The 27,351-nt window shown below is 38.8% G+C and overlaps 1 pseudogene; it reads right to left on the reverse strand.

Annotated features, from left to right (window-relative positions):
- Positions 1 to 11,806: 11,806 nt before the first annotated feature.
- Positions 11,807 to 27,351, reverse strand: part of LOC143271738 (hsc70-interacting protein-like) — a 47,945-nt pseudogene continuing 32,400 nt past the window's right edge.

The following is a 27,351-nucleotide window of genomic DNA, read 5'->3' on the forward strand; positions in this document are numbered from 1 at the left end:
ATTGAATAAAAGTGGAAGCGTAAACACCCTGTCTTCTTCCTGATTTTAGTGGAACCTCATTGAGTTTTTCTTCATTTAGTATGATGTTGGCTATAGGTTTTCTATATATAGTCTTTATTATGTTAAGATACATTCCTTCTATTTCTAATCTCTTCAGGATTTACACCCTGGAGAAATGTTAGATTTTGTCAAAAGGCTTTTCTGCATCTATTGAGATGATCACACAATTTCTACCTTTGGCTGTTTATGTGATGCATTGTATTCACTGACTTTTTGAATATTGGACCATTCTTGTATCTCTAGAATGAAATCCACTTGATCATGGGTAATGATATTTTTAGAGTATTCTTGAATTCAGAGGGTTGCAAGGAATGTAAAATTAGATGTGATTAAAAACACCACCATACTGTGAATCAGTTTACTTAGTCCCACTTTGCTTCTCAATAGGTCCCAGGGCATTTTACAATCACATGCCAAAGTCAATACAAACTTACACTGAGAATCTTAAAGCAAGGACAGAGTTTTTAATGCACATAATGCACTTTATCCACGTCCCATGCTCATTTTCCAGAGAAAGAATTTAAGTAATACACACTTTCCCTAAAAAAGTAGTAACAAGACACATTAATGGCTACCTTTGTTTTCTATAATCTTTTCTTAGGCAAGACAATAATATAGTTACATATAACTATTCTTCTTATGCAGAGAAGTCCTATAGTCCATGGACAAGACTGACTTTTATGTTGAAGAACTTCAGGAAGGCCTCTGGCTATTTAGATTACACTTCCTCTTCCTAAACACATCTTCTTACATCCAGGATTTCCTATTTCAGTTGACTACTTTGTCACAATCAAACGTCACACACCAAATTCAATTGTCTAAAGAACTGGAAATTTTGGAATGACTTCATTTCCGTACATCCTTCCTCTGTCCCTCCCTCCCTTTCTTCCTTCCTTCCTTTCTTCTCTTTTGGCACTAAGCTATTCTCTTATGTTGTTTACAATGATTTAGAAATTCCAAAGTATCATAAGATTGATTCACTAAAGGATTCCACATGAAATTTTATTTTCTGCCAAATGTAATACTTCCACTATAATTGGATATTATCTGACGTGGGAGTCTTCTGCATCAACGTGGAAAGTTTGAATTGTGCAAGTGCTCCTAAGCTTAAAGCCAATATAGTTCATTTATGGCTGGATCAAAGTAGAATTTGGTGGCCAAAATGTGCAAACTGAAATGTTGACAGGAATTTTTAAGCTACTGCTCCAATATCAGAGGAGCTCATCTTATAATCATTTCTCTTAGAGAAAGGTTGAAATACTTTTTCTATTCTCTACAGTGAACTAACTCAACTAGTCCTTATACAGAGGAAATTCACTGGGCCCCAATCAATGGGAAATACTTACAAATGAATGTTATGGATTTTGTGTGTGTGTGTGTGTGTGTGTGTGTGTGTGTGTGTGTGTGTGTGTGAGAGAGAGAGAGAGAGAGAGAGAGAGAGAGAGAGAGAGAGATTCAGTACATTATTCCAATATTTCATTTTTAGTCATATTTGTAATTATCTATTTTCAACAAACTGCTTGAAGGAAAGTATCATTTATTCTATGTTTTTTACTACAATGTGCTAATATATACATACACACACACATTTATATATATATATATATATATATATATATATATATATATGCTTAATAAATGTGTCTCAAGTGAAACTGAATCAAATTCCTCTCTAGTCATTTTCAACTGAGATGTTTCTCAAGTGTTTTAGTCTCTAATTCTTTGCTAGGCATGAGACACGCATTGATTTAGTCACCATAGGAGAGGTTGCTGATGAGGGTGAGAAATGCGCACGTTTATTTTTGTGATGCCGATAAGGCTGCTGGTGTAGGATAAGACTCTTGGCTTGGGTCAGATTAAACAAGCCAAGCTGTTTGTACATGCTAATGTAGCAGATGCTCCCATTTGCACTTGCAGCAACTGCAGCATGATTACTAATTATAAAGACTGGAGGAGTTTGGGCCTTTTGTAAGTTGCAAGCTCTTACTCACCTAAGCTTTTCTTTAAAGAATGAACTTTTTTTTTTTTTTAGCAAAGCAACAATATTTGTTTTAAAGGATTAGCAGCAATTGCAAACCAAGCAATAATTTTGAAATTTTAATTATTGTGTGTAATCTGCATTAAAATGACTAAAGCCTAATAATTGATTCAAATGTTTGCTTCGTAGACATGAAACTGGCTGACGCAAACACATTTTGAACTTACTATGGAAGCAGCAACTTGCTCGGCTCTGGGCCCGCAAGAGTCTCCTTTAGCTTGCTTTCAGGAGCTGTGGAACACCAGCACACTCCCCCAATTCCCTGGTAGCAGATTAGCACCTCCTGCCCTGTCTATAAAAACCCAGCAGGACTTTTCTCTGGATACTACCTTGCCTTCCTTTTATTGGCTTTTCAAAGGCTCTGTCTTTAACCTTACCTACGCTTTTAAAGGACTAAGCAGACTGCTTGGCTTCAGTGCAAATATAAGGGCTGAGACAATTGAGCAAACTTACACTCTCTAAAGGAAAGTCCATGGAGGAAGAGAGAAGTGGAAAGAGATTTAAGATATGCTTAAGAGGGGACACTACCGGAAGTGTTGTCATAGACATCAGATACCACTCCAGAGGTACAAGAAGATAAATTTGATTAGCTGTCTACCTCAAGAGGTCCAAACTAAATGAGCAAAATCGGGAATTTCTTTGAGTTTCTTGAACTATCTTGGATGTTGAAGAGGTACATTTTTATTTGAACTCATTAAAACAGCCCCATTTATCTATTTTAACCAGATTGTTGAGCCATCATTATTTTTCAGCATAACAAGAAATTGAGGAATTAGCTGCTTTCTCGACTTCCAAACAAGGTTGTTCAGTTCAGAAAGCTCCACCCAGCTGCCTTTCCTGTTCTGGTCTCTTTTTCACAAGTTTCTCTTGCCCACTCTATTCTTTCATTTGACTTTTCTTCTCAATGTCTTTTCAAATTTCAAAGAGGCATGTGTTGGGGCACAGTCAGGTTTGGGCAACAGGCTTAGGGCAGGAAGGTGTGGTTAGGGTGGAGGTGGCAGGAGAGCATTCTGGCTGTTTTCTTTTCTCATCTCAGGTCTTGGTAAAATGCAGGCTGTGTATGTGTGGGTGTTTTTCTATGATGTGCAAGTACGCACAACTCTATTTTCTCAAGTGAGTAACTATGAGTGTACGTATCTTGGAATAATCCATGAATTTATGTAAACTACACAGGAAACTGTACACTCATGGGAAATTTTACGAGGTGCTCAGCTTTTCAAATAATGCAACCGACTGGTATCAATCAAACTAGTTAGCAAAAAGACCATGTTTTCTGTTTCTCTTATTTTTAGTGGAAATAAGCAAGCTGTTTATTAAAAAAAATTCACTCTCGTGAATAAATGCCTTTCATAAGCCTAGGACAAATATAATTCAGTATTGTTTGAGTTATAGCAACAGAATGCATTGTTGTTAATTTTCCAAGAGACAGGAAATTATTTAGTGGTTCACAAGGAATTTCTGAGACAGTATGTGCAGAAATCTTTATAGAAAAATGTTTTAGGGATTTCTTATGATTTGAGGAAGGGGGCAGGAATAGGGATTTGGAACTGATCAAAAAATGTTGGAGTGGAGTGAGACTTCAGGAAGCCTCTGGAATATTTCTTCATTTCATGAACAGACATTCTCTACTTCTGAAATGAAAGCCTCTAAGTCATTTCCCTGTTATGAAGAGGTGGGACCTAATTTTTCTGCACTTTCCATTAAAACATGCAGACTTTAAAAACAGGAAAGATGTAAATTGTACTAATTTACATATTTTAATACATAAATACACTACATAGCAATCCAAATGGGGTACACATATCTGTCTCCTCAAGCATCTATCATTTTTTGTGGGCATGTGTGTATGTGTACATATACATGCACATGTGGAAACCAGAGTTCAGTCTTGGATGCCATTCACATTGCTGTCTTTTGCTTAAAGTGGTGATGGCACAGGACTCGGGAGGCAGAGGCAAGAGTCTCTCTATGAATTTGAGGTCAGCATGATCTAAAGAGCTAGATCTAGAACAGGCAGAGCTAAACATAGAAACCTTGTCCCGAAAAACCAAAAAAAAAAAAAAAAAGTTTTTTGAGAGTTTCATGCAATGTGTTTTAATCATGTTTACTCCCCTTCCCCTAATTCTTCTCCAGTTCACCACCTTCATCCCAACTCACTGAACCTTGTGTCTTTTTTTTTCCCAACCCTTCAAGACCAATGTTGTTTTATGAGACAAGGTCTCCCAGGCCTAGAACTCACCAAGTGGGCCAGCAAGCCCCAGATTTCTGCCTGTCTTTCTTCCCCATACTGGGTCATGAAAACATGCCACTATGCCAGCTGTTTCACATGAGTTCTGGGTCTCAAATTCAGGTCCTTGTGTCTACAAGGCAAGCACTTTATCAACAGAGCCATTACCTGGGCCCATTTTTTCACTTCTTGGTGGTAAAACATTCAAACCTTTTTCTCTGAAAAAAAAAAGTGAGAGAATGCATTATCATTACCTGTAGTCACTGTCCTGTGCCACAGACCACCAGAACTTTCTTCTACCTAAATGTAGGTTAATACCTGTTAATTAACCTTTCACCATCCTTTGTCCTTCCCTCCTCTCACCAGGCTCTGATAACTACCATTTCACTCTCAATATTTAAGAGACTGACTTCTTTCATACTCTGCTATTAGTGTGGTCATGCAGATACTTGGCTCTCTGTGCCTGGCTCATTTCATTTAACATAATGACCTCTGGTTCCACTGATGTTGTTGCAAATGATAAGATTTTATTCTTTACTGGGTGGTGGTGGTGCAGGCCTTTAATCCCAGCAGTGAGGAGAAAAGGCTAACCTGGTCTACAGAACTAGTTCCAGAACTGTTGCACAGAGAAACCTTGTCTTTTAAAAAAAACGAAAAGAAAAAAAAAAGATTTCATTCTTTTTATAAACTATGAATCATACTAATTTATGTACATGCACCATATTTCCTTCATCCATGCATCTGTCAATGGGCACTTACACTGTTTCTGTTTCGTGGCCATTGTGAGTAGTGCCCTAGGCATAGGGGTGTGGCTATCTCTTCAGCATGGTTTGCTTTCCTTTTCTATACACCCAACAGAGGGGTTGCCGCAACAGTTCTACTTTCAACATTTTTAGGAACTCCTATAATATTTTCCTCAGCAGTTGTACATTTTACATTCTCTCCAAGAAGACACATCGCCCTTTAAAGATCGAGGAAAGTACTACAGGCAGAAGTTCAGTGCCCACTTCTGTGGGCCTCTAGCCTTCTCTCCTATCATTTTACTTCAGGGGAACACAGACCCAGTGGCCTGGATGCCTTCTAAGCTCCCCACACTTTGGCGCCAATGAATCACTGAAGAACAAGGAGATTAGACAAAGAACTCTGTCATGTCCTCACCACCAATACCCCATCCCGGTCACATGACCTTCAGGAAAATTCTTAAGCTCTTTTATGCATCCTTTCTTACCTAATTACTAAGACCGTGGAAGAGTCATCTGGGAAGAGTTGTGAATGAGCAGGTGAAAGCTGAGATTGTTTTCTCTCTAGCCCTAGACGGCTCAACCCAGCCCCCTCAACTCAACCTGCTGTCTACATCCCCCATGTGCCACGTGGCTGTCCAGACTGGGGAGGAACGCTCATCTCAGGTTCCAGGAAAAAGCCCCCATCTCGGTGACTGGCTCCGTTGCATCCAATCTGCCTGTGTACGGCATGGGTGAGGTGATGGCACACGCAGTGTGAAAAAAAAAATGTGTGTTCTTAGCCTCGCTGGGCTGAGCCTGGGGCACCATCATTTTTGAGTTTGGGTGTAAGTTTTGGTCAGGAATTCAAAACTCATACCCTCCACCTCTTCTGCCCTCATGTATGATCTTTGAATTTCAATTTCTTCATCTATAAAATGCCAATTATATTATCTACTCTATCTCAGTCCCTACAGTCATTGTATAAAATAAGAAGACAAGTCTCTTCATATCATAAGCAGTTCTTAATTATACTCAGAACAGTTAGATGCTCAGTGTTTGGCAAAAATTAGTTGCTAAACAAAAGACCATTTAAGTCAATTTAAGTTTGAAATTTATGCCAACTGTTACATCCATGACTCTATCTTTTACTTCATCTAGTCTGTGAGATGGAAGGAATTGATACACCCAGTTTTTAACCAAGATTCTGGGAAGAGCCTCGGTTCCCCATGCTCCAGGCTGTGAAACAAGCCCGATGATTCCATTTGGAATGATCTTCTCCTAGATGTCATCAGAGTTCACACATTCTGCTCTTTTGAGCACTCACCCCAGCTGTCTTCATATTAAGGCTTCTGAAACCCATCCAGGTAAAACTTTAAATCTCATTCCTGCCCACAGCCTACTCTCCTGTAGCCTGTCTTATTTTTCTCTTTGACAATTACATCTTACTTCCTTAGATAACCTGTTTTTTGTTGAGGCAAAACACAACTTTCACCTTACAGGAAAAGGAGATAGTTTATTCTTGAGCCAAATATGAGTGACCATGTCCCAGGAACGTGGATTCAGGTTTCCTGAAATAGCCTGTTCCAGTATTGAAATGGTTTCATGAATTTTTTTGTTTCAGAGCAGAAGAAACTCATACATAATCTAAGGTGGTTTTAAATTACGTTGGTGGAAACCTTAGGTAGGCAGGTGAGAGCCAAGTGGAGAAATGCTTGCTATGGGTTTCAGAGGCTCTCTGGGGTATTCCCAACTTCTGAACTGGTAAGAAGCTAAGGTCTGTTAAGTAAACAAACTCCAAAAGGTTGTATCTGACAGCCATTGACATGTTAGGTCAAATAGTCAAATACCTGTCACAAGGGTAATGAAAAATTGCTACAGAAAGTAAAGACAGAACAAGGTAAGTTGTCCCTGAGTCTGCAACATGTTAACTCTTCATAGTTAATTTCTAACCAGTCAGAGTTAGAGGCTTTAGCATAGGTGTGGCTTCTCCTTAGAACTTCAATTCATGTTTTATATTTTATGACACTTCTTCCTAATTCCCCTACCAACATTGCAAAGCATAAATAATATAAACATCATGAAGTCATGGAAAATCTTAAACATTTTGTTTGCAGATACATCTTAGAAGGTTGCCTAGTGAATTGAATGAATAAATGAATGCATGAGGTTTATTCGCAGATCTCTTAACAGCAAGATAACATCAGAGAAGATTTCAGGCTCTGCTCCTGCCAGCTCCATTCTCCTGAGGGGCCCTGAACCCCTGTGCCTATGTTACCTTCAGTTCTACCCATTCATACTTACATCATCTGCAGTGAATGGGACATTTTCAAATAAATTTTTTTTATAGCTTGGTGAGTCTTTGTTTCCATGGTTGGTGTTGTTTGATTGCCATTTAGATGCTACCATTAACAACTAGGAATACCACCTAGGAATTCAAGAAACTCTTAGATCCCCTGCATTAAAGTTCAGCTACTTAAACTGAGCCATTGAAAAGCATCAAGATAAACTTCCCTCCAATTCTCTACCGCATCATTAGGCTATCATTTTTGCTAAGAAATACAGAGGGGGGGGGACAGACAGAGACAGAGACAGAGGAGAGAGAGAGAATGGGTGTGGGGGCATTATTGAGATCTACCCACTGTGGGCAGTACCATTCCCTAAGCTGGGGATCTTGGGCTGATTAAAATGGAGAAAACAAGTGAAACACTATGATGCACATGTTCAATGCTCTCATCTTCTGACAGTCAATGTAATATGACCAGCTGCTTCAAGCTCTTGATTCCTTGGCTTCCCTGCTGTGAGAGACTGTAACTTGAAACTGTGAGCTAAAATAATACCTTTCTACCTGAGAAATAATGAGGAGAAAGAAAAGAAGGGGAGGAGGAGAAAGACAAAAGGATGAAATCATTTTAAACTTCAAAACATTAATGCCAGGGGGTGGAATCTAAGGTCTGAAGGCCTAGAGCAGGAATTAGATTCTTTAGGATATCTTTTCTTTTTGTCTCACAGTAATATAGAATTTGTACTTTATATAAAAATAATTCTGTGAATCAATAGCAACTAATTTTCTTCCATATCCTTAAAATTCTGAATTCATTCACGTACATCTTCCTGTAAGTGTGGACTGAGAAGTATTTTAGGAAATACTTAACTTCATACTACTAATAAAGGGCTCTTTATGGCTTCTGGGTCATTCTGAGTTAAACTGAAAGCTCTAGGAGAGCAGAAGTATGCCAAGTTGCTTAATACCTACAGTACCTGGCACACAGCAGGCACCAAATAAGTACTGGTGAGTGAGTGAGTGAGTGAGTGAGTGAGTGAGTGAGTGAGTGAGTGAGTGAGTGAGTGAGTGAGTGTCTAGGATAGAGGACTCGTGAGAATTTGTATCTTCAATAGTTCCCTTGATGGAATCAGTGAGAGATTCTCCAACGTAACCATAGTGGAGAAACCAAATTTGTACTTTTAGGTCATTCACCACTATGTAATACTGACATCATCACCATTGTAGAATTCACTGCCTGACAACTGTAAAACTTGTGGACTTTTCAAATATGTTCATTGTTAAACACTTAGAAACATAAGCTTGATAAGCTACTATAAAGCAGTTGGTTGTGTAAATATTACTCCTGTCAAGAGATAGGAAATCTCCATCTCATAGATGTCTGTTCCCCTGAACCTTTCCATACTCATGACTTTCTCTTTCCCCACTGAAGGAAATCATACCATGATTTCTTAGGTGCTTTAGTTTGTTTAGAGTCCCCTAAACAAAATAATTTGGTTTTATTTATGAATAAGTAAAACCATACAGCTTACATTATTTTTCTGTCAGCTTCTTTCAGCCTGTATTTGAATGACTCATCCATGTTCATGCAAATGTCTGCAGCTTGCCTTTCTTGCTGTTTATATACCATTGTACAAAGAAGTTAATGTGGGTGGCTTTGGAATATAAATCCAAGTGTCATCTACAAGGCTGTGATATGAGAGAGTATATCCAGCAAATGGGTTGCACTTACCAATGGACAATTCAATCAATTTCTGTAAAGTATATGCATCTGCTATTCAAGCCTCCAGTGTGTTGAGTTAGGAAAATGCTGTCTTTTTCTTATATTTAAAGTTCAGCAAGAATGTGGAGCCTAAGGGCGGTCAGTTTGGGAATCTGATCATCAATGACTCCATTTACTGTGTGTTCTCTGGTTTCCAGTTTATTCTCCTTGAGCCTTGGTTTACTTATGAAGCAGGGGAGTTTATTAATACTTCCTACCATCATGTAGTACTCTTAAAAGATACATATGAGAGTTCTTTGGTTACTACTGGGCTCCTGCCACACACACAGCACACCCCTCTGTGGACTTCTAATAGCTTTATACAAAATTAATTCATTTCTTTGCCTCTCCTTTGGCTCAGAGACCACAAAGCAAATGTGGAGAAAAAAAATGATATCAATGATTAATATGATGTAAGCCCTAGTTTTGTGTGATCAAACAGAGTCTATTCTATTATTTTATTCATTTAAGATAATAGAATAACTAACCCCTGGAAAGAAGGTAGAAGGGTGCTGGATTTCAATGTTTTTACTTTTTTAACTAGCAGTGGCTTATTACATAAATTGAATTGTTTGTTTTTCTAGTTGTTTCTTTTGAACCAAGAAAGTCTAGACTGGCAGAGTCATTCTAAACTAAAGCTTTTTGTAAAGTTATTTTCAAGAGCTATATATATATGTAGATCCAGAGGTATATATTAGCGAGGAAACAATTTTCTATTGTCTAAGAGTCTGGCTCTGCCCTCCTGGTGTACCAGACATGAGCCACATGTGTTACTGAACTTCTGAAAAATAACTAGCTTGAGGTAAAATGTGCTCTCCATGTAAAACATACACCAGGCTCCAATGATTTACAATAAACAATTAGTATAACATGCCTCAATATTTCATATTGATTGTATGTCCAAATGATATCATTTATGCATATTGAGTTAAACAAAGTGTGTTATTAAAATGAAATGCATGTTTAGTATAACTTTCTAAAATTTGGCTCCTAGACATAGGCTAGCCTTAGATATGGGAGAACATTGAGAGCAGAAAGGAATTTGCCAAGCACTGAGGTGAATTCTCACCATAGTTAGGTGAGGTGGTACAGATTCCAACAAATAAAACTGAGATACCAAAAGTAAATATGTGTTGCTTATATAGCTGATTTTTTGGACTGCTATTGGTAATGTTATACACCCATAGTTTTATTTCATCTTCAGTACAACCAAAAGGATATAGCATCCATCTTTTAAAAGTATTTTAAAGTTGAAAATTATAAAAGTTAGTGGACTGAATCAAATCACACAGCCAAGGACTTGACTGAGCTGAGAAGTCTTCTTCCAACTCCATCTTTTCAACCCCATGGACCACTGTTTCCCAGACTATAATGTCTTCAATAAAATGGCTGTGAGGTCAATGCTTTTGGCATATTTGATATATCCTTTCTTCTTTAAGCAATAAGCAAAATCCAAACTGTCACCCATGATGTCTTTCCCAAGACGATTTGATGACTGTCCCTAACTCTAAAAGAAAGTATGTGAAGACTCACATTCTGTGTTCAAAGACATGCCTAAGAGCTCTCATGCTCAGTTTTAGAGAATAAAAAAAAAGTAGCCTACATGCAGTAATATGTCATTCTTCTTTTTCTTTGTTGTGGAAATGATATGAAACATTTATTTGAATTATTGGACAGTAACAGTCAGAGCTAGGTAATCCAACTCTCCTGCAGCAAACTGTTGGGGATTTTTTTTTTTGTTTGTTTGTTTTTGTTTTTGTTTTTGTACGCAGTGAATATGTTGCTCTGATTGATTGATAAGTAAAATGCCAATTGGCCAGTAGCCAGGCAGGAAGTATAGTATAGGCGGGATAAACAGAGAGGGGAATTCTGGGAGGTGGAAGGCTGAGTCAGGAGATGCTGCCAGCTGCCGCTATGAGAAGCATGATGTAAGATACCAGTAAGCCACAAGCCATGTGGCAAGGTATAGATTTATATAAATGGGTTACTTTAAGATATAAGAACTAGATGGAAAGAAGCCTGAGCCATTAGACCAAACAGCTTAAATAATATAAAGCATCTGTGTGTTTATTTGGGTGTGAGTGGCTGCAGGCCCAGGTGGGACTGGAGATAACTCCAGCTACAACAAACCAGCCAGCCCTCAGCACAGTAGAAGAACTTCTGTTAACTAAGACCTAGTGAGAGTGCCGCTGCCCTGCCAAGTACCTCCCATCTTACCCAAGCCATATAGAGATGTCAGTGTTTCCAATTCTACCACTGAGATAAATCATTCTTAAAAATAAAAAATTTCAGGACAGATCAAAGTGCTAGAGTAGCTGCATGTCCAACTCAAACTCAATCAGCTTTAGAAATCTTTTCTTCACAGGACAGCAGTAAATCATCCACACCCATCTTCCTTGTACAGTAATTCAAGGAAAACCTAAAAGGGTCACTAAAGAGAAATGTAGGAATTAGCACTCTTTAAATTTGTTTTAAGTATTTTAAGGTGAAAAGATGTTCAAAGTTTGTAACTCATAGTATGAAAACATGGTCTGAATGAACACTACCTAGTGACAAACCACTGTAAACTGCATTTGGTGCAGAAGGCAGTGATTGTCTTCAAAACATGCCAGCTTTCCCAACAACCGTGTCAGAGGTACCCTGGTTTGTATTGTTGCAACATCCATCCAGTGATTTAAGTTGTGTTTGCTTTAGCAAGGGCTTTGTCCCATTAGTGTTATGCTTGACCTCCAAATTTGGATGACAATTAACTCATGAGATGTATAACCTTTGGGTTGTTCTGATATTTTGACATATTTACTGGTTTCTGGACTACTTCCTGGATGGCCATCATAACTTCCAGATCCTTCACAGAACCTCTGGATGACTGAGAATTCCATGGAGTCCAGGCAGTCCTGCAATTCCAGGCATGTCCAAGCCCCCTCATTCCAAGCATTCCCTTGGAAGGATAACTAGAAAAAAGCTACACTGAACTCCTGACTGCAGTTGGGTTTTTCCTTTCCTTTTTCTGCTCTACCCAAACTTCCTTAGACCCTTTCTGCTCTTTCATCTCCAGTTCTTTCTGCTGTCGCTCACACTTCCCCAGTGCTCAGCAGTTTCCTGAGCCCTTTGTTGAAGCCTCAGTCTTGTGTTAGCATCCTCCCATAGTCCAGTTTACAGGCATGCGAAAGATCACAGGCTACCTCTTCCCAGTGGCCCAGAGGCTGTGCTTTCCCTCACTGCGAAGGCTGAGCAGGATACATTTCGGTGGTTCTGTCACCATCCTGAATGCATTTGGCTTCTGTAATTTCACAAAGACACTGGCTCTAATGACCTAGAGATTAGCTAGGCACGGATTTTGTGTGATGAACAAGTGTCTATGAACAACTCAGTGGCTTTCTGCAGCTCCCATCATTTAGGGCTTCAGTGGTAACCCTTTCATTTGCTTGCTCTGTCTCTCCTAGGTTACCTCTACATTTTTTGTCTCTCCTCTCTTGAGAGGCACTAGTGTTTGCTTCGATGATTCCTTCACTGTCAATCTCTAGATCACTTTCCTCACTTGGTGGTTCCTTTGTTTCTGTGGTTTTCCATCTTTTGTCCATTTTTCCCCTTAATATTTTCCTCTGTTTTAGCTTTCTGAACAGCAGTTTCTACTTTACTCCCCATGCTCTCCACCTGCTCCCTCAGAAAACACGTTACTTCTGGGAGCAGGACAGTCAAATCCTGTTTGTATCTTCACCAAGGCTGCAAGTCCACTCACTTCACTGTGGTCATGATGAGGTGGTGGCAATGGCAGAGGCAGCCATGGCACAGTGCCGTGCCCCGGTGCTGACTCCTCGAGACTCCATAGAAGGGAGTCAGTGTATCTAAATTGTATTTGTGTAGTTCCTTGGCTTATAGTACACTTTCACAGAGGTTCTTCAACAAAATCTGGGGTCAGGGAAGGTTGAATGACTTGCATAAGCTCTAATTCAAGTCTTATGAGTCTTAAAGAAACCACCCCCCACATTGTACCACTTATATTAGAAAAATGATAAAGTAAAGGCAAAGATGAGGTTTAGGGAGAGAGAGAGAAAGAGAGAGAGAGAGAGAGAGAGAGAGAGAGAGAGAGAGAGAGAGAGAGCCAAAGACGTGGAGAGACAGAGAGACACACAGAGACAGAGACAAAGAGAGACAGACAGAAACAGAGAGGACAGAGAGACACACAGGAGAGATAGAGACAGAGACAAAAAAAGAGATTGTCATATTGCACTGATAAAGAGAGGAGTCACCACAGAGAAGAGCCAATGGGGTGGAGATCATTGGAGGCAGAGCACACAGGTCTTGGTGTATGACAACTGTAATGGTTAATGAACGTGCCAACTTGCCTAGGACATGGAGTCCCCTGATACTTGGTTAACATTATTTCTGAGTGTGTCTGTTAGAATACTTTGAATGAGATTAGCATTTAAATGGATTGACTGAATAAAGCAGATTGTCCTCCCAAATGTGAGTAGGCCTTATCCAATCTATTGAAGAAATAAACAGAACAAAAACATGAAGAAAAAAAAAAAAGAAAAGAAAAGTCCCTGTCTGTCTAACTGCTAGAGCAGTCTCCTATACTCACACTAGAGCTTACCTCAGTCAGTTCACCTGGTTCTCAAGCCTTTGGACTGTAGGTGGAACTATATCATATCTCCTGGGTAACTAGCTTGCTGATTGCAGATAGGGATTTGTTCAGTCTCTGTGTGTATATGTGTATGTACATGTTCCCTATATGAAATCATATATCACCTATCTTATTGTCTCTGCTTCTCTGGAGATGGCTGACTAAGGCAATGTTGGAAGAAGGATGAGAGAGAAGGCAATGATGTAACACCAAGCTTTTGCTTCAGCATCTAACATGTTACGTTGGGTGGGTAGGCTCATTATTGACCACTGTCAATACAGAAAAACAGAAAACAGCTTTCCATATTCCAGATGATGGTGGTTTTCCATTTCTCCCCTCTTCTTAGCAAGCACAAATTCATCAAAATTGGAGTTTTGTAGACTCAGAGACACATGTTTTTTATTCTTTCTCTAAGTGGGCCTGGCTTTGTTGTATAGCTTTCTTCACTATGATGCATGAATAACTGAATGGGCTTACATTTCTATATAAATAGCATACTAGCTATATAATAGCATACTAAGCATTGGAGAAAGAAAAAATATAACACTATAAAATCCTATAACATAAAACTACATATTAAAAAATATATTTTAAGAAGGGCCTGGAGAGATGGTTCAGTGGCTAAGAGCATTTCAGGTTTGGTTTTCCAGCATCCATACCAGGCAGCTCACAACTGCATGTAACTCAAGGTCCAAGGACTCCAACAGCATATACCTGACACACACAGAGAGACAAATACACATGCACATGAGTTAAAAACAAAATAAGACTTTTTAAAATTAAAATAGGAGTTTGACAGAAGAGTCATAATTTGTAAGAGTAACCATGTAGCAAGTTGGAGAAAAAAGACAACATTGAAAGATTTTATTTCTTCTCAATAACATCGAAACTACAGGAGTCTTATAAATATATTGTGAAAGATAAGATGACCAAGACTTTGTTTAACTCCCTATCACCAGAACCTACTTTTAATTTATGCACTTAACTCCACTGGAAAGGTCAAGTGATGAAGTATTGAAATACGCACACTTTGGATCTGAGGGAAACGTGGCTTCCAATGTGCAGGGAGCTCCTTCAGTTGGCCACTTTCTAGGAAGCTCTTTGTGGATTACCCTTTCTCTTCAGAAATGGTCTCCTTTAATGTTATCTTCCCTTTGACGAGTTCTATGTTTAATCAGGACTACAAAGAAGGTAAGAGAAAAATGAGATCCTCAAATTGCTTCTCAGCTGAAAATTGCAGGGAAGAAAATTGCCGGTGGAAATCATACAAAATGTTCAAGCATGCCAAGGGCTCGGTAGTAGTTTTTACCATAGGCACCATGCCATATTCATGAGCTCACCCTGCCTTAATGCTGGATGGTAGCATGTAGTCAGTGTAAGTGTGAATACAAAAGCTGAATAAACGCAGATCTAGTTGACAAACTGTGTTTTACTTTAACATTTTCCAATGTCTACTAGGAGCTGCCTTTCTCAGAATCTAGTAATGCCTTGCAAAATGAAAAGAAGGAGATGTAAGTTTTTAACAACTGTGAAACTGGACTTCCAGCAAAATCTTATACTGAAGTCCAGTAACACAAATCCAATGCAACTTTTGAGATGGGGGAGACTCCTATTCAACCTCTCTCTCTTACAGGAAGTGTAAAATATCTTGACTTCTTCTAGGTACAACAGCTCATGGTATGAGGACTGTATATATATATACAGTAACACAGAGACACACACATACACAGAGACAGACACATGTGCATACATGCACATACACACACACAAATAAATGGGAGAGAATGAAAGAAATTAAGAATCGTCTGGAGCTAAGAACAAGAGAACGTAAATAAGTCCATGAAGGAAAGTGAATACTGACCAAAAGATTTCAAACACAGGAAGGCAGGGACTAACCTAAGTTACAACACTGGGCAGATTCACATAGTCCTAGTGTCTTACCCACATACAGCCAAGCTAAGAAGTCTTTAAAAAATCAACCTGAAACTTTCATGGATTTTTGCAAGCTGATTATCTTCACATCATTTTATATTAAATAAACTACTATTAGAAATATTTGTTCCACAGCAATTCACAAAGACTACATATCTGAGCCTCTTTTCTTCCCAGTCATTGTTAAATTTTACTCATACACAGCTAACTGCTATAATAATCATAAACATGACAAATGTTCCTTCCACACAAAACCCAGTGACAGCAGGAGAAGCTGGTTGAAAGCTGACCTCACTGATGCCTACAGAACATTTACATCCAACAGCTGCAGAACACAGACTTTACACGTGTCCAATGGAACATTGACTAAAGCCAATCACATTCCAAGTCAAGATTTCTCAATAAATTTGCATGATTAGAATCATTTACAGTATTTTCTTTCACCACTATGAAAATCATCTAGGAAAAAAAGTATAAAGACAAGATAAATCTCCAACTACTTGTGTGATACAGTAAGGAATATATGTGGTCTTTTCCCTTGACTCCTGGTTCCTAATGCACAGGTTCAAAAACCACTATCACCTAGCAAATGGACCCATACATATGTAGACATACTCAGCACATTAGAAAAAAACTAAAATTAAAAAAAAAAAAAAACAAGTTGTGAAGTTGGGGCTGGGGAGATTGGATCCAGGAGGAGTCAGGTTGAATATGATCAAAATGCACTGTATACATGTATGAAATTCTTGAAGAATTAATAATATTATATTTGAAAAACTCTTGCCATCTCCTCATAGACTATTCATATTGTAGCACTTTAAATGACTGTGCTATTATCATACCTAGGTTTATGAAAGTGAGATAACTCCTGTGGAACCCTGGAATGATATAAAGAAAGGGGGATTCTTGCTTTAGAAAACTCAAGCTCCAGATGACAGACTCAGAGCTATTAGCCCTTGGCTCAGTCTCCAGGAAAAATATTGCTCAACTATGTAGCTGATAGTTATTCAACTATATCCACATAATGAATGATTATAGCAAAAGCTACCCTAGCAAAAGTTACTCACTGAAGTCAAGAGTCCTGGTTGGGGAAAACAGGTTTTCTGTGGGACTATTCATCCTGACTCCATGGAATAGGGACAACCATGTTAACGTTCCTTCAACCAATCTCACTGGGTAAACAAACACACTTCCAGCAGTAGAGGGCCAACACAAAGTAAACTCAACAGTATTTTTAAAGGTGCTTTTGTCTCCATAGTGTTTTGTCCAGACATTTTGTTTAACCTTACAGGTCTTTCATTTATATATATTGTGTTTCCCAGTTGCATGTTTTTGTGGGATTGTGTCTGCGAATGTGTGTCTGTAAACTGTGTGCGTAGCTTGTGATTCTTTGGTTCTTTTTTTTTCTGCTTGTCTGTCTGTCTTATTCTGATTTGTTTGGTTTTATTTCATCCCATCTTATTATTTTAGTTCCTGTTTGTTTTCTAATGAGGGAGAATAAGAAAGGGTGTGTATTTCGGTGGGTGGGGAAGTGTAGAGGATCTGGGAGAAGTTGAGGTAGGGGAACCATAATCAGAATCTATTGTATAAAAATCTATTTTCAATTAAAAAAATAAGAAAATAAAAATAAAAGTCAGCAACAAAAAGATAACATTAAAAAATCATAAATTCAGATAAAATTAAATATTATCAACTAAAGAATTCAAATTAAAAAGGAGTAAAAGTACTAACCCAGGAGATTTAAGAAATAACAGATGAGTCAGTCATGGTGATGCACACCTTCAGTTCCAGCGCTTGAGAGACTGAGGCAGGAGGATCACAAGTTTGACCCCATGGGGGCCGTGTAATGATACCTTTCCTTAAAGAAAATAGTCAAAAAAAATCAAAATAAAAGATTCTTTGGAGTGAATATATGCCTATAAACTTGAAAACCCGTAAAATTTCAAATATATGACCATAAATTTGAAAAAAGCTACCTGAAGGAGAAAATGCGTATCCTTTTATCAAAAATAAATTGAGTTCATATTTTAAAATCTTGTCGTGAAGAAAACTCCAGGTCCAGGTGGCTTTAGAGTTAGTTTTTATAAACATTAAAGAATCAGATAATTGTGATTATTTTTCAAAGAATCATAAAATGAGAATGAGCCAACTCACAGAAGAATTTAATTACTAAACCAAAGAGCCCAATATGAGAAAGTATAGTTAGAGGTCAAACTCACTCCTGAATATAGAGTCTTTTTAAATGTAAAACAAAATCTAGCATATGGAATGAATGGTTATTTCATGGTTTATACTATGAATGCAAAGTTATTTTAACATTGGACTATGAGATGGTGGGAAAGGATTAGGTAAGCTGCCCATTAAACTCACTCTTTTACACTCAAGGTGAAGGTTTAAAATAGATCCCATATGCACTAAATCGGGGGCAGAGTGACAATTCCTGTATGGCATCACTGAATACCCTGGAGGGACCAGGACTTCTGAGCTATTATAACATCTTTATCCTTACCTGGTTTGAGAGATTACAATGTCATCTGCTTTCACACCTCATACTTAAAAGAATTTTCCTCACCCAAATCCCAGTCTATATCATCCATTGTTACAGATGATCTTGATTTCAAGGGAGCAACCATTTCCAGGTACCTCCTATTATAACTATTAATCTGTTAGGCACACCGTTTGCATTTTTCCTGATAGTCAGCCAAGACCTGGACTGAGGAGATGGGACATTTAATGCTCCAGGGGAAGCAGAAAGGGAAGAGTTTCAAAAACGGAAGCCCTTCAGGGGCATAAAGCATTGACTTCAGGATCCTCTGCCATTCATCACCATGGTACTGGCATTTCCATCAGGTCACATCTTTGGTTAAACCAAGGTGCCTATCCGATCATAACCTAAGTTTCTGCAGAACAAATCCCTACAATTTTACACGATTAGGGCATCTATCTTTGAACATAACACTTTCAAACTGTGTGAGGGTTGGCATTGTTATTTCTTGTTGTTTGGGCTTCAGTGATGGAGCCGGGCATTGCACATTCTAGGAGGCACATTCTAGTGAGACCAGTGAAACAGGATCTCACTAAGAAGCTCAGGATAGTCCCTCCTGCCTCAGGATCCCCAGTGTAAGATTATAGGTGAGTTCTTATATTTGATTCTTTAAACTTTAGCAAGTGAGGAAACTCCCAAAAGCCTGTTGGGCAATGTTCAAGGTGGCACTTTCACATTAAAATATTGTGTCTCACATACCTTCTGTGGTGTGAACCTTGTTTCAAATTTTTAAAACCAGCTGTTTATGTCTGAACTACTCATGATGTGTCTTCATGACTGGACTAATTCCTCTTTCTGTGCCTAATTAGTTCCCAGGCTGACATTACAGCCTCCTTAAAGTCTTCAGTATTAGTTAGGTTTTCCAGAGTAGCAGATCCAGTAAGGTAGGGGTGTGTGTGTGTGTGTGTGTGTGTGTGTGTGTGTGTGTGTGTGTGTGTGTGTGTGTGTGTGTGTGTTTGTGTGTGTGTGTGTGTGTGTGTGTAAGAGAGAGACACAGAGAGACAGAGAGACAAAGACAGAGATAGAGAGACAGAGAGAAATAGACAGAGATTCTCCTGTATCCACTTGCCTGGCACTACTGAGATTACAAATATGTGACACTGGGTTCAACTTTTTTACATTGGTTCTGGGGATGAAACTCGGGTCCTTGTGTTTCAGTGGTGAGCACACTGTTGATGTACTAGCTTCCCAATCAGAGATCTTCTTCCAGATACAGCTTCACAAATACACCCATAAACAATGCTTTACCAGTTGTCTGGGAACTTGTGAGCTCAGCAAGTCTCACACAGTCATAACATTCCACACACACACACAAATCTATCTATTGGACAATCACATTTAATACTTTGTTGATGCCAAACTCATCTCAAGAATTTAAACTGATATAGAATAATTTTGGTTTATAGGAAAGTAAACTAAGTTTATTGGAAAATAATCACAATGTTCACCTAAGATTATCCTAGCAAATTCTAATGTGTAGTGTGCATGATACTTTTTAAAAAAAAATCATCTTTTTCTGTGCCTACTTCAGATCCCTGTATGTACTTGAGACTGATATGTTTCCCACATATCCCGCACCAAGCTATGCAACACTGAATTGCATGCTAGGCTGTTGCCAAGCCTTTTCTTAACCGTTTCTTCAATGGGACAAGAAGTTCTTGATGTTGATTCTAGAATCATTACGGATCCATAATACCAAGTCTGAAACCAACCCTGGCTCACTGTTGATGCTCCGCTAACATCTATTTCCTGTGGAATGGGCATGAGATGGACAATAAATGGGGAGGAAACAATATTATACTATTGACAAATAAGAATAAAGAGATGAGAAAATAATGCTCTTTGCCAGTTAGGATTTTTAGTTCTTGTTGCTGTCTATTTCCATATTATCAAAAGAATATAGGCCTCTCAAAGTGACAAATGTTTAATAAATCCTAGTGGCTGATTGTCGAGCTGTCATTCAGGAGTTTATGTGAAGTCTTTCGGCAGTCTGTGTCTACTCTTTAGGGTAACATAATCAAACATTCACATAGGCTGAAACAGCCTTTAAGCCTGTGTTTCTGAGTTTTAACCTCCCCCCCCGCCAGATTTAATGTAAGGACTTTATAATATGTGAAATAGCACAATAGGTAGCTTATTCTTTTTTATCTGTTAAGCCATAACCATCACTTTCTTGCTTTCCTCATCCTATGGAATTCTAACTTTTTAAACCTACTTTTTTAATCTGAGAGGAGAATTTTCAACAGTTTTATTCCCATAATCTAGAATGAAGCCACATCCAAGTTTTTTTTCAAGTAATGGCCTCAAGAGACATTCAATAAGACTTACTCTTATGAGACCTTATATAGTTATAAAAGACCAGCTGAAAAAACACACATAACTTGAGCAAATGCTAAGGAAAACCCCCTTAGTGACTTTGGGTATGCACACACCTCAGAATTATTTTCTATTAGTTAAAAACAAGGTTGATAAAACATTGTAGCTATTTCAAGAAGATATCCATTCAAAGGTTATGTTTAAAAGCCTAATGGTTGCCGGGCGGTGGTGGCGCACGCCTTTAATCCCAGCACTCGGGAGGCAGAGGCAGGCGGATCTCTGTGAGTTCGAGGCCAGCCTGGGCTACCAAGTGAGTCCCAGGAAAGGCGCAAAGCTACACAGAGAAACCCTGTCTCGGAAAACCAAAAAAAAAAAAAAAAAAAAAAAAAAAGCCTAATGGTTTTCTTCCTACATTATCATTCTTTGACTTTTTATAGAGTCCCTTCTATTTCATCAACAAGGTATTGTTGTAGGGATTTCCTACAAGAACATTTTTTTTCTGCTCATATCACAGAATAGGCTGTTATGATGTTGTTATAAAGGTCCCATGGTATATCATGGAAAAAAATAAAAATTTACTAGGATTTAAACTTATCCTTCCTGCAATGTGACTCTTTTTTTTTAAATCACATCTATTTACATTGTCTATTTGTACCCCTTACAACTACAGCAAATGACAGCTGACACCATTTCAACACAGATGGTTATCGGTTATGCTCATTCATAAGCAAGTTACTGGAAAAGGTTGGTGTGTTTATTTATTACCAAGACCAATGGTTCTGAGGCTTGGTTGTACATTAACATTGTACTGGGGTGTGGAGTCAGCAACAGTGTTACTCTGTGACTTCTTTTCCTTTTTACTCTGACTCCAGATATAGAGATAGGCACAGTGGGATAGAAAATAAAAATTTAAGAGTCAATAAAACTGTCAGGTTGTTCTTATCTGGGAAGTCCATATGCTTCCTCAGTGAATGTAAACACAATATAAGGTAGATGCTCATTTGCTGAAGGGATTTTAGAGGATTTCAGTGGTCACAGTAGTTGATGCCTCAGCAGCATCCACCCTTAGATGATTAAATCTAGGACAGTGGCTTTCAAAGTTGGCCATATGTAAGAGTTATATCAGAAACATTTCGAACTTTGAATGCCCTGGCCACACTCCAGGACAATTAAATCACAAAATTGGATGTTTAGTGCAGGTAGTCACAGGTAAAAAGAAAATTTTCCTAGATAATGCTAATGTAAAACCAAGCCTCAGAACCACTGATCTTGGTAATAAATAAATAAATAAATAAATAAACAAACAAACAAGTAAACCCTTCCAGTAACTCTCTTATGAATGAGCACATGATTCAGTTCTTGCCAAAAGTGATGTGGGATGGGGGTGGGGCAGGAGACAAGCCATGTGAGGGCTGTAGGAAAGCTTAGGAATGACTTCATTCCACCAAAGACACACAAGAGACAAGGGGACTTTTAAAAGTTCAAGGCTGAAAACACCCCAAAGAGTCAGAGCTGCTTCATAAGAGGAAAACAGAACCAAGGTGGAAACAAGTTCTCCACCCTGCCATGATCTTGTTTCAGCAAACAGACTTTCAGATTTCCTGTTACCAATTGAAGCAAATGAAAGTGCTTTTCTGTGAATGAGCAATGCTGCTTTTGTTCCTGACTGCTGCAACTTAGCTCGATGGTTCCTAAGCCTGGCTATCGGCTAGGGTGAGATGCATCCGGAGAACCTTAAAAAAACATACCAGTTCTTGAACCTCACCTTAGACACACTGAATCAGTATTTCTAGAAACAGAGTCTAAGAATGTGCATTTATACAAAGGCCACCAAAGGAGTTTTAGCTGTCACTCTGTACATGATGTTTTAAGTAACTACTTTTCAGTAAAGAGAAAAGGAATGGAAAATCAAGCCATGACATCATGCAACGTAAGATGGAAAGAACTTCACACAACATTTAGTACCTCTTTACTACCTCACTCACACAGAAATTGAAGCCTAAAGAAGTAAAATGGTATGTTTGTTTGACACCAATAAAAAAATGTATACATACACTCACATTTGGGCTCCTGGGAACTGGATGTCCCCTTTCATTTTGTGTCACCGGCTTAAGAAACTGACTGATGATTTGTGGATCCTATGTTTTAGATGAACCGTATAGAAATTTTCTGGGCTACATCCTAAGATATATCCATCTATTGTTTGGTTAATACGAAGCTGACTGTTTTGTGCCCTGCTTATCTTCAAAGATCTTATGAATTATTTCCACTGGAATTTCCTGCCCTTTTCTCTGCTCAGGCTGGATATCATTGGAAACCAGTTGGTCTGGAGGTGGGAAGTGTACTGGCAATAGTTCAAACAATATCTTCTCTCTGTTCTGTTTGATTTGCCTTGCCTAATATGCTCTTAAATTTTCCATTGGATGTTTCCCTTCCTTGGAATTCCTTAGCATTCTACTGAGACAATTTTAGATGATTGAGCCACATGAACTTGTGTTTAGATCAACAGTTCTTTCCCCACACATTGTGTGCAGAATGCTCATTTATGCTATATCCCCATTGGGGTAATTTCCCCACTGCCATGCCCAAGCACTAGAGAAAAGTACATTTCCATTTTGAAAGGAAATGGAAGATCAAATGTCCTCATCAATGAGGTTCAAGTCTATAGTTGAACCATGCTTGGCTACTATGTGGAAAAGTTCAGCATGCTGAAAAGTGCTAACATTTTCTCCACATCCACTACTGAATTTGACACTGATTACCTCTGTGACTGTGACTCTTCAGACATCCTTGTTCTTTATGGATTTCTTACCAACTGAGAATCTGAATAGTGAGTGCTTTGTCTTGCAGTTAGTTACTGTGAATCTGTACACTGGGGTGATTCATACTCCTTTATGTCTGTTGGATTAAACAATGTTTGCAAATAATTTCAAACTGTCAGTATTATCAGGTTATTTTTATTAGGTTTCTACCCCCCAAGAAAATCTGATCAAAGGCATTTGAGTTAGTAAAACTCAGTACATAGATAGACTTTAAAATGGCAAGGAAAACAAGCCAGGAAAGGAAACCCAACCATTGCCGTCAAACACATGAAATCTTATGTAAGGAAAGGTGAGAGGTTAAAGTGAGAACAGAGGAAGATGATGGGGTGCCTAAGAATTCAAGAGATCTGAGGGTAGTTCATGTTGAGAGTAATGTCTTTGCACTGAAAAACAGCTTAATGTTCATCACAGTGATGGAGCTAAGTTTAAATTGGTATCTTGTAAAATACGTTCTTCAGAACAAAAATTACAGAAGGCCTCAAATAAAGTTACATGAAAATGAAGTGATGAAGGAAAAGATAGTGTGTGTTATCATTTGCTTTCTGTTGCTGTGATAAATACCATCACCAAAACTCAGGGAGGAGAGGGCTTACTTCAGTTTTGGGATGACAGTCCACCATACCCCTAAGAAAGGAGCTTGCGGCAGGAACCATGGAGGACAGCTAGTTGCTGGCTTCCTCGGCTACCTTCCTTGTAGAGTCCAAGCCTGCCCAGGGATGGCACTGACTACAGGGGCTGGGTCCTCATACATTAATTAACCACCAAGGAAATGCCCCCATAGACAGCCCACAGGCCAGTCTGATGGAGTCAGTTCCTTAACTGAGATTTCCTCTTCTCAGATGTGTCTAGGCTTAGGTCAAGTTGACTAAACAAAACCAGCACAGTGGGCAAGTAGTGCTGGAGAAACTAGATTAAATCGGACCGTAAGGGTTCATCTTGGTTGTCACTGGACTGGATTGAAAGACCAGAAAATTAACAAATGTATTGTGAGTGTGTCTGTCAGGTTATTTCTAGAAAAGAGTGGCACATGGGTCAGGGAACTCAGAACCTGCCCTGAGTATGTGTGGCACTGCCCAAAGGGAGATGGCCCAGAAGAGACACAGCAGGATAATGAGGAAACCTGCCCCCAAACAAACTCCATTCTTTTTTTTTAGAGAGAGAGAGAGAGAGAGAGAGAGAGAGAGAGAGAGAGAGAGAGAGAGAGAGAGAGAGGTTGTTTTGTTTTTTGTTTTTTTGATGATGATGACCTACAGATAGGAGACTCCAGCTTTTTCAGTATCTGAATGTGAACTCACCATGGCAACTCTCTGGGAGCTTCCACATGATCAGCTACAAACAGGGCTGAACAACATCCTTGGTCCCTTTTATTCTGACACTTCCAAATGCTTAGACTGAAAAGATACTCATTTTTGAACTCTCAAGATCTCAAACAGTCATGGTTGGAATCTCTTCCCTTTGACTGTGTAAGCCAGTTTTAAATCTCCCTCCAACCAAGCATGTGTTCTATTGATTCTGTTCCTCTAGGGAACCCAAATGAACACTAGGTCTTCTTCAAGCCTTCAGGGTTCTACTACACTGTGACTACAGCCAGAATGAAGCTTTTCCAAGCATGTCACTGTGTGATTATTCTTTATTGAGGCTTTTCACTACAGCAAACACGAGACAAAAAAGCTCCACAGTGAGAGGTGAAATGGAGTAGATATCTGAAAGTAGGTGAGAAGTACAGAGCCTAGTTGTCAGGACTACCCAGTGCAACCAGACTTCTAGATAAGCAATTTCATAAAGGTCTGTCCCTCAGCCTTAGCACTCAGGTACACCAGAAGCATACAGCTGCTTCACGGAGGGTCCTCAGTATTCATTTCTGAAAATGTATTCCTTAGCTACAGAAATGGCCACTATGAATTCTTTTTATAATCTACATAGCTTATTTAATTTCATTCTTATTTAAATGTCTGTTTCTGTTTAAACTCATATGCACACACCTACACTACCTTACACCTCCACACAATGATTCATCTTTCCACTCTGTATCCAACAACTGAGCTCACTTTGTTACTGGTGTTGATGTCACGAATTCATGAGCCAACTCTCTCACAAAGAACTGGCCCTTGACCATGAATGAAGAACTGCATAACAGAATCAAAATGAGGCTCCTGTTTCTCGTTCCAGCTTTCTCTTCAAGCATTAAAACCATAAGTGGCATTTATTGAGTCTTGCACTATGCAAGGCATTTTTTTGCATAATCTCTTCCCTTTAGAACAGCTGTCGGAAGCAACATTATTATCTACATTTTACAGGTAAGGAAATCGAATGGGAGAGTTAAAATGACTGGCCAACATCATGTAATTGACTCCCAATAAGACTACACCTTAACAGAAATTTAGGAAAGAGAACATCAATGACCCCAAGAGAACAATAAAAAAGGACAGTAATAGTTACACCTGACAATGGATTCATTGTAAGTATCTAAAAAGTCCAGGGTAGCCCCTATGTTTCGGAATATTATTTTATGATGTGTTACGTTTGTTTATGCTGTGGAACATTTATCTAATGATGCAAATATGTGCTGTGTTCTTTTGTCTTGCATTTGTTTAGCTCCGTGAAGCTGTGTTACTTTGCTTTCTAAAACACCTGATGGCCTAATAAAGAGATGAACAGCTAATAGCAAGGCAGGAGAAAGGATAGACAGGGCTGGCAGGCAGAGACAATAAAAAGGAGGAGAAATCTGGGAAGAAAAAGGAGAAAGATCAAGGAAGGAGGAGGACAAGGACCAGCCACCCAGCTACACAGCCAGACATGGAATAAGAAGGAAAGAAAAGATATACAAGAATAGAGAAAAAGATAAAAGCCCTGAGGCCAAAGATAGATAGAATAATTTAACTTAATAAAAGCTGGATAAAAATAAGCCAAACTAAGGCCAGGCATTCATAAGTTAAGAATAAGCCTCCGTGAACTTATTTGGGAGCTGGGTGGTGGGCCCCCCAAAACAGTAAAGAGCCAAAAGAACAGAAGAGTAGGAAAAAACCCAAACTACATTTTGGCATAGTAGTGTGGGCTAAATTTCCATGTAGGTCCCAAGAAAGCTGAAGGAAGAAAAGAAAAGAAAAAAGAAAAGAAAAGAAAAGAAAAGAAAAGAAAAGAAAAGAAAAGAAAAGAAAAGAAAAGAAAAGAAAAGGACACAGATCCTTTGAGAGGCGCTGCTGTTCATCCAGCAGCACTAAATAAAAACAGCTAGCTAAGTATAAAAACCACTTGTGTCAACACAGGTACTACCTTCCTACAGCTGGGAAGGTTGAATGCAGTTATCAGTCATGAACCTCACACTGGGCTGTGAGCTTTAGACTTGGTTTTCCTGACCCAAGAAGCAAATGGAGCCAGTCTAGATCCTCATGGAGGACCCAGGGTAGCTTAACAGTTTAAAGTTTCCTTGTGCAGTCAAAAAAAGTCTAGAGTAAAAGAGGTGCAGATGGGGGAAAAAAACTCTAAACGGGTTCCAGTGTGTTTTACAATGTGCGTAGGCTTAAGAAAGAAAATGGGTATAGGCAGTTATAGAGAGAACTAAATACTTTAACAATAAAATAAAGTCATTAAAGAGACAGTAAAAAGAAAAAAGAAAAAGCCATGTAAAGATGGGAAATACATGGGGAGTTTGGATGCTGCGTGTTATTGTGTTGATTTTGAATTTTTTGATTGCTGATGGACAAGAGACAGCTGCTGGCAGACATGAGCTTGTGAACAGGACTGCAAAATTAAACCAACCCAGATTCATTAGGGCTATATTAACTTTAAAAAAGAAGTCAAAAAATATTTGTCAAATGGAAATCAAAAATGCTTTGGAGTTTTGTTCCCACAGGAGATGAGAGGCTGTGGATTCCTTCAGGAATGATATTAATCAGGTTTGGTCAGGGGAGACCTCTTAAATTTTGACAGGTGATATCTATCAACAAGCATAATAGCTCATCTTCCCAGGACTTGGCCATTATTTCAATTTTTCTCAGGGCCCCAAAAGATACTCATCC

The sequence above is a fragment of the Peromyscus maniculatus genome, chromosome 2, assembly GCF_049852395.1.
Source record: "Peromyscus maniculatus bairdii isolate BWxNUB_F1_BW_parent chromosome 2, HU_Pman_BW_mat_3.1, whole genome shotgun sequence".
Taxonomy (NCBI): Eukaryota; Metazoa; Chordata; class Mammalia; order Rodentia; family Cricetidae; genus Peromyscus; species Peromyscus maniculatus.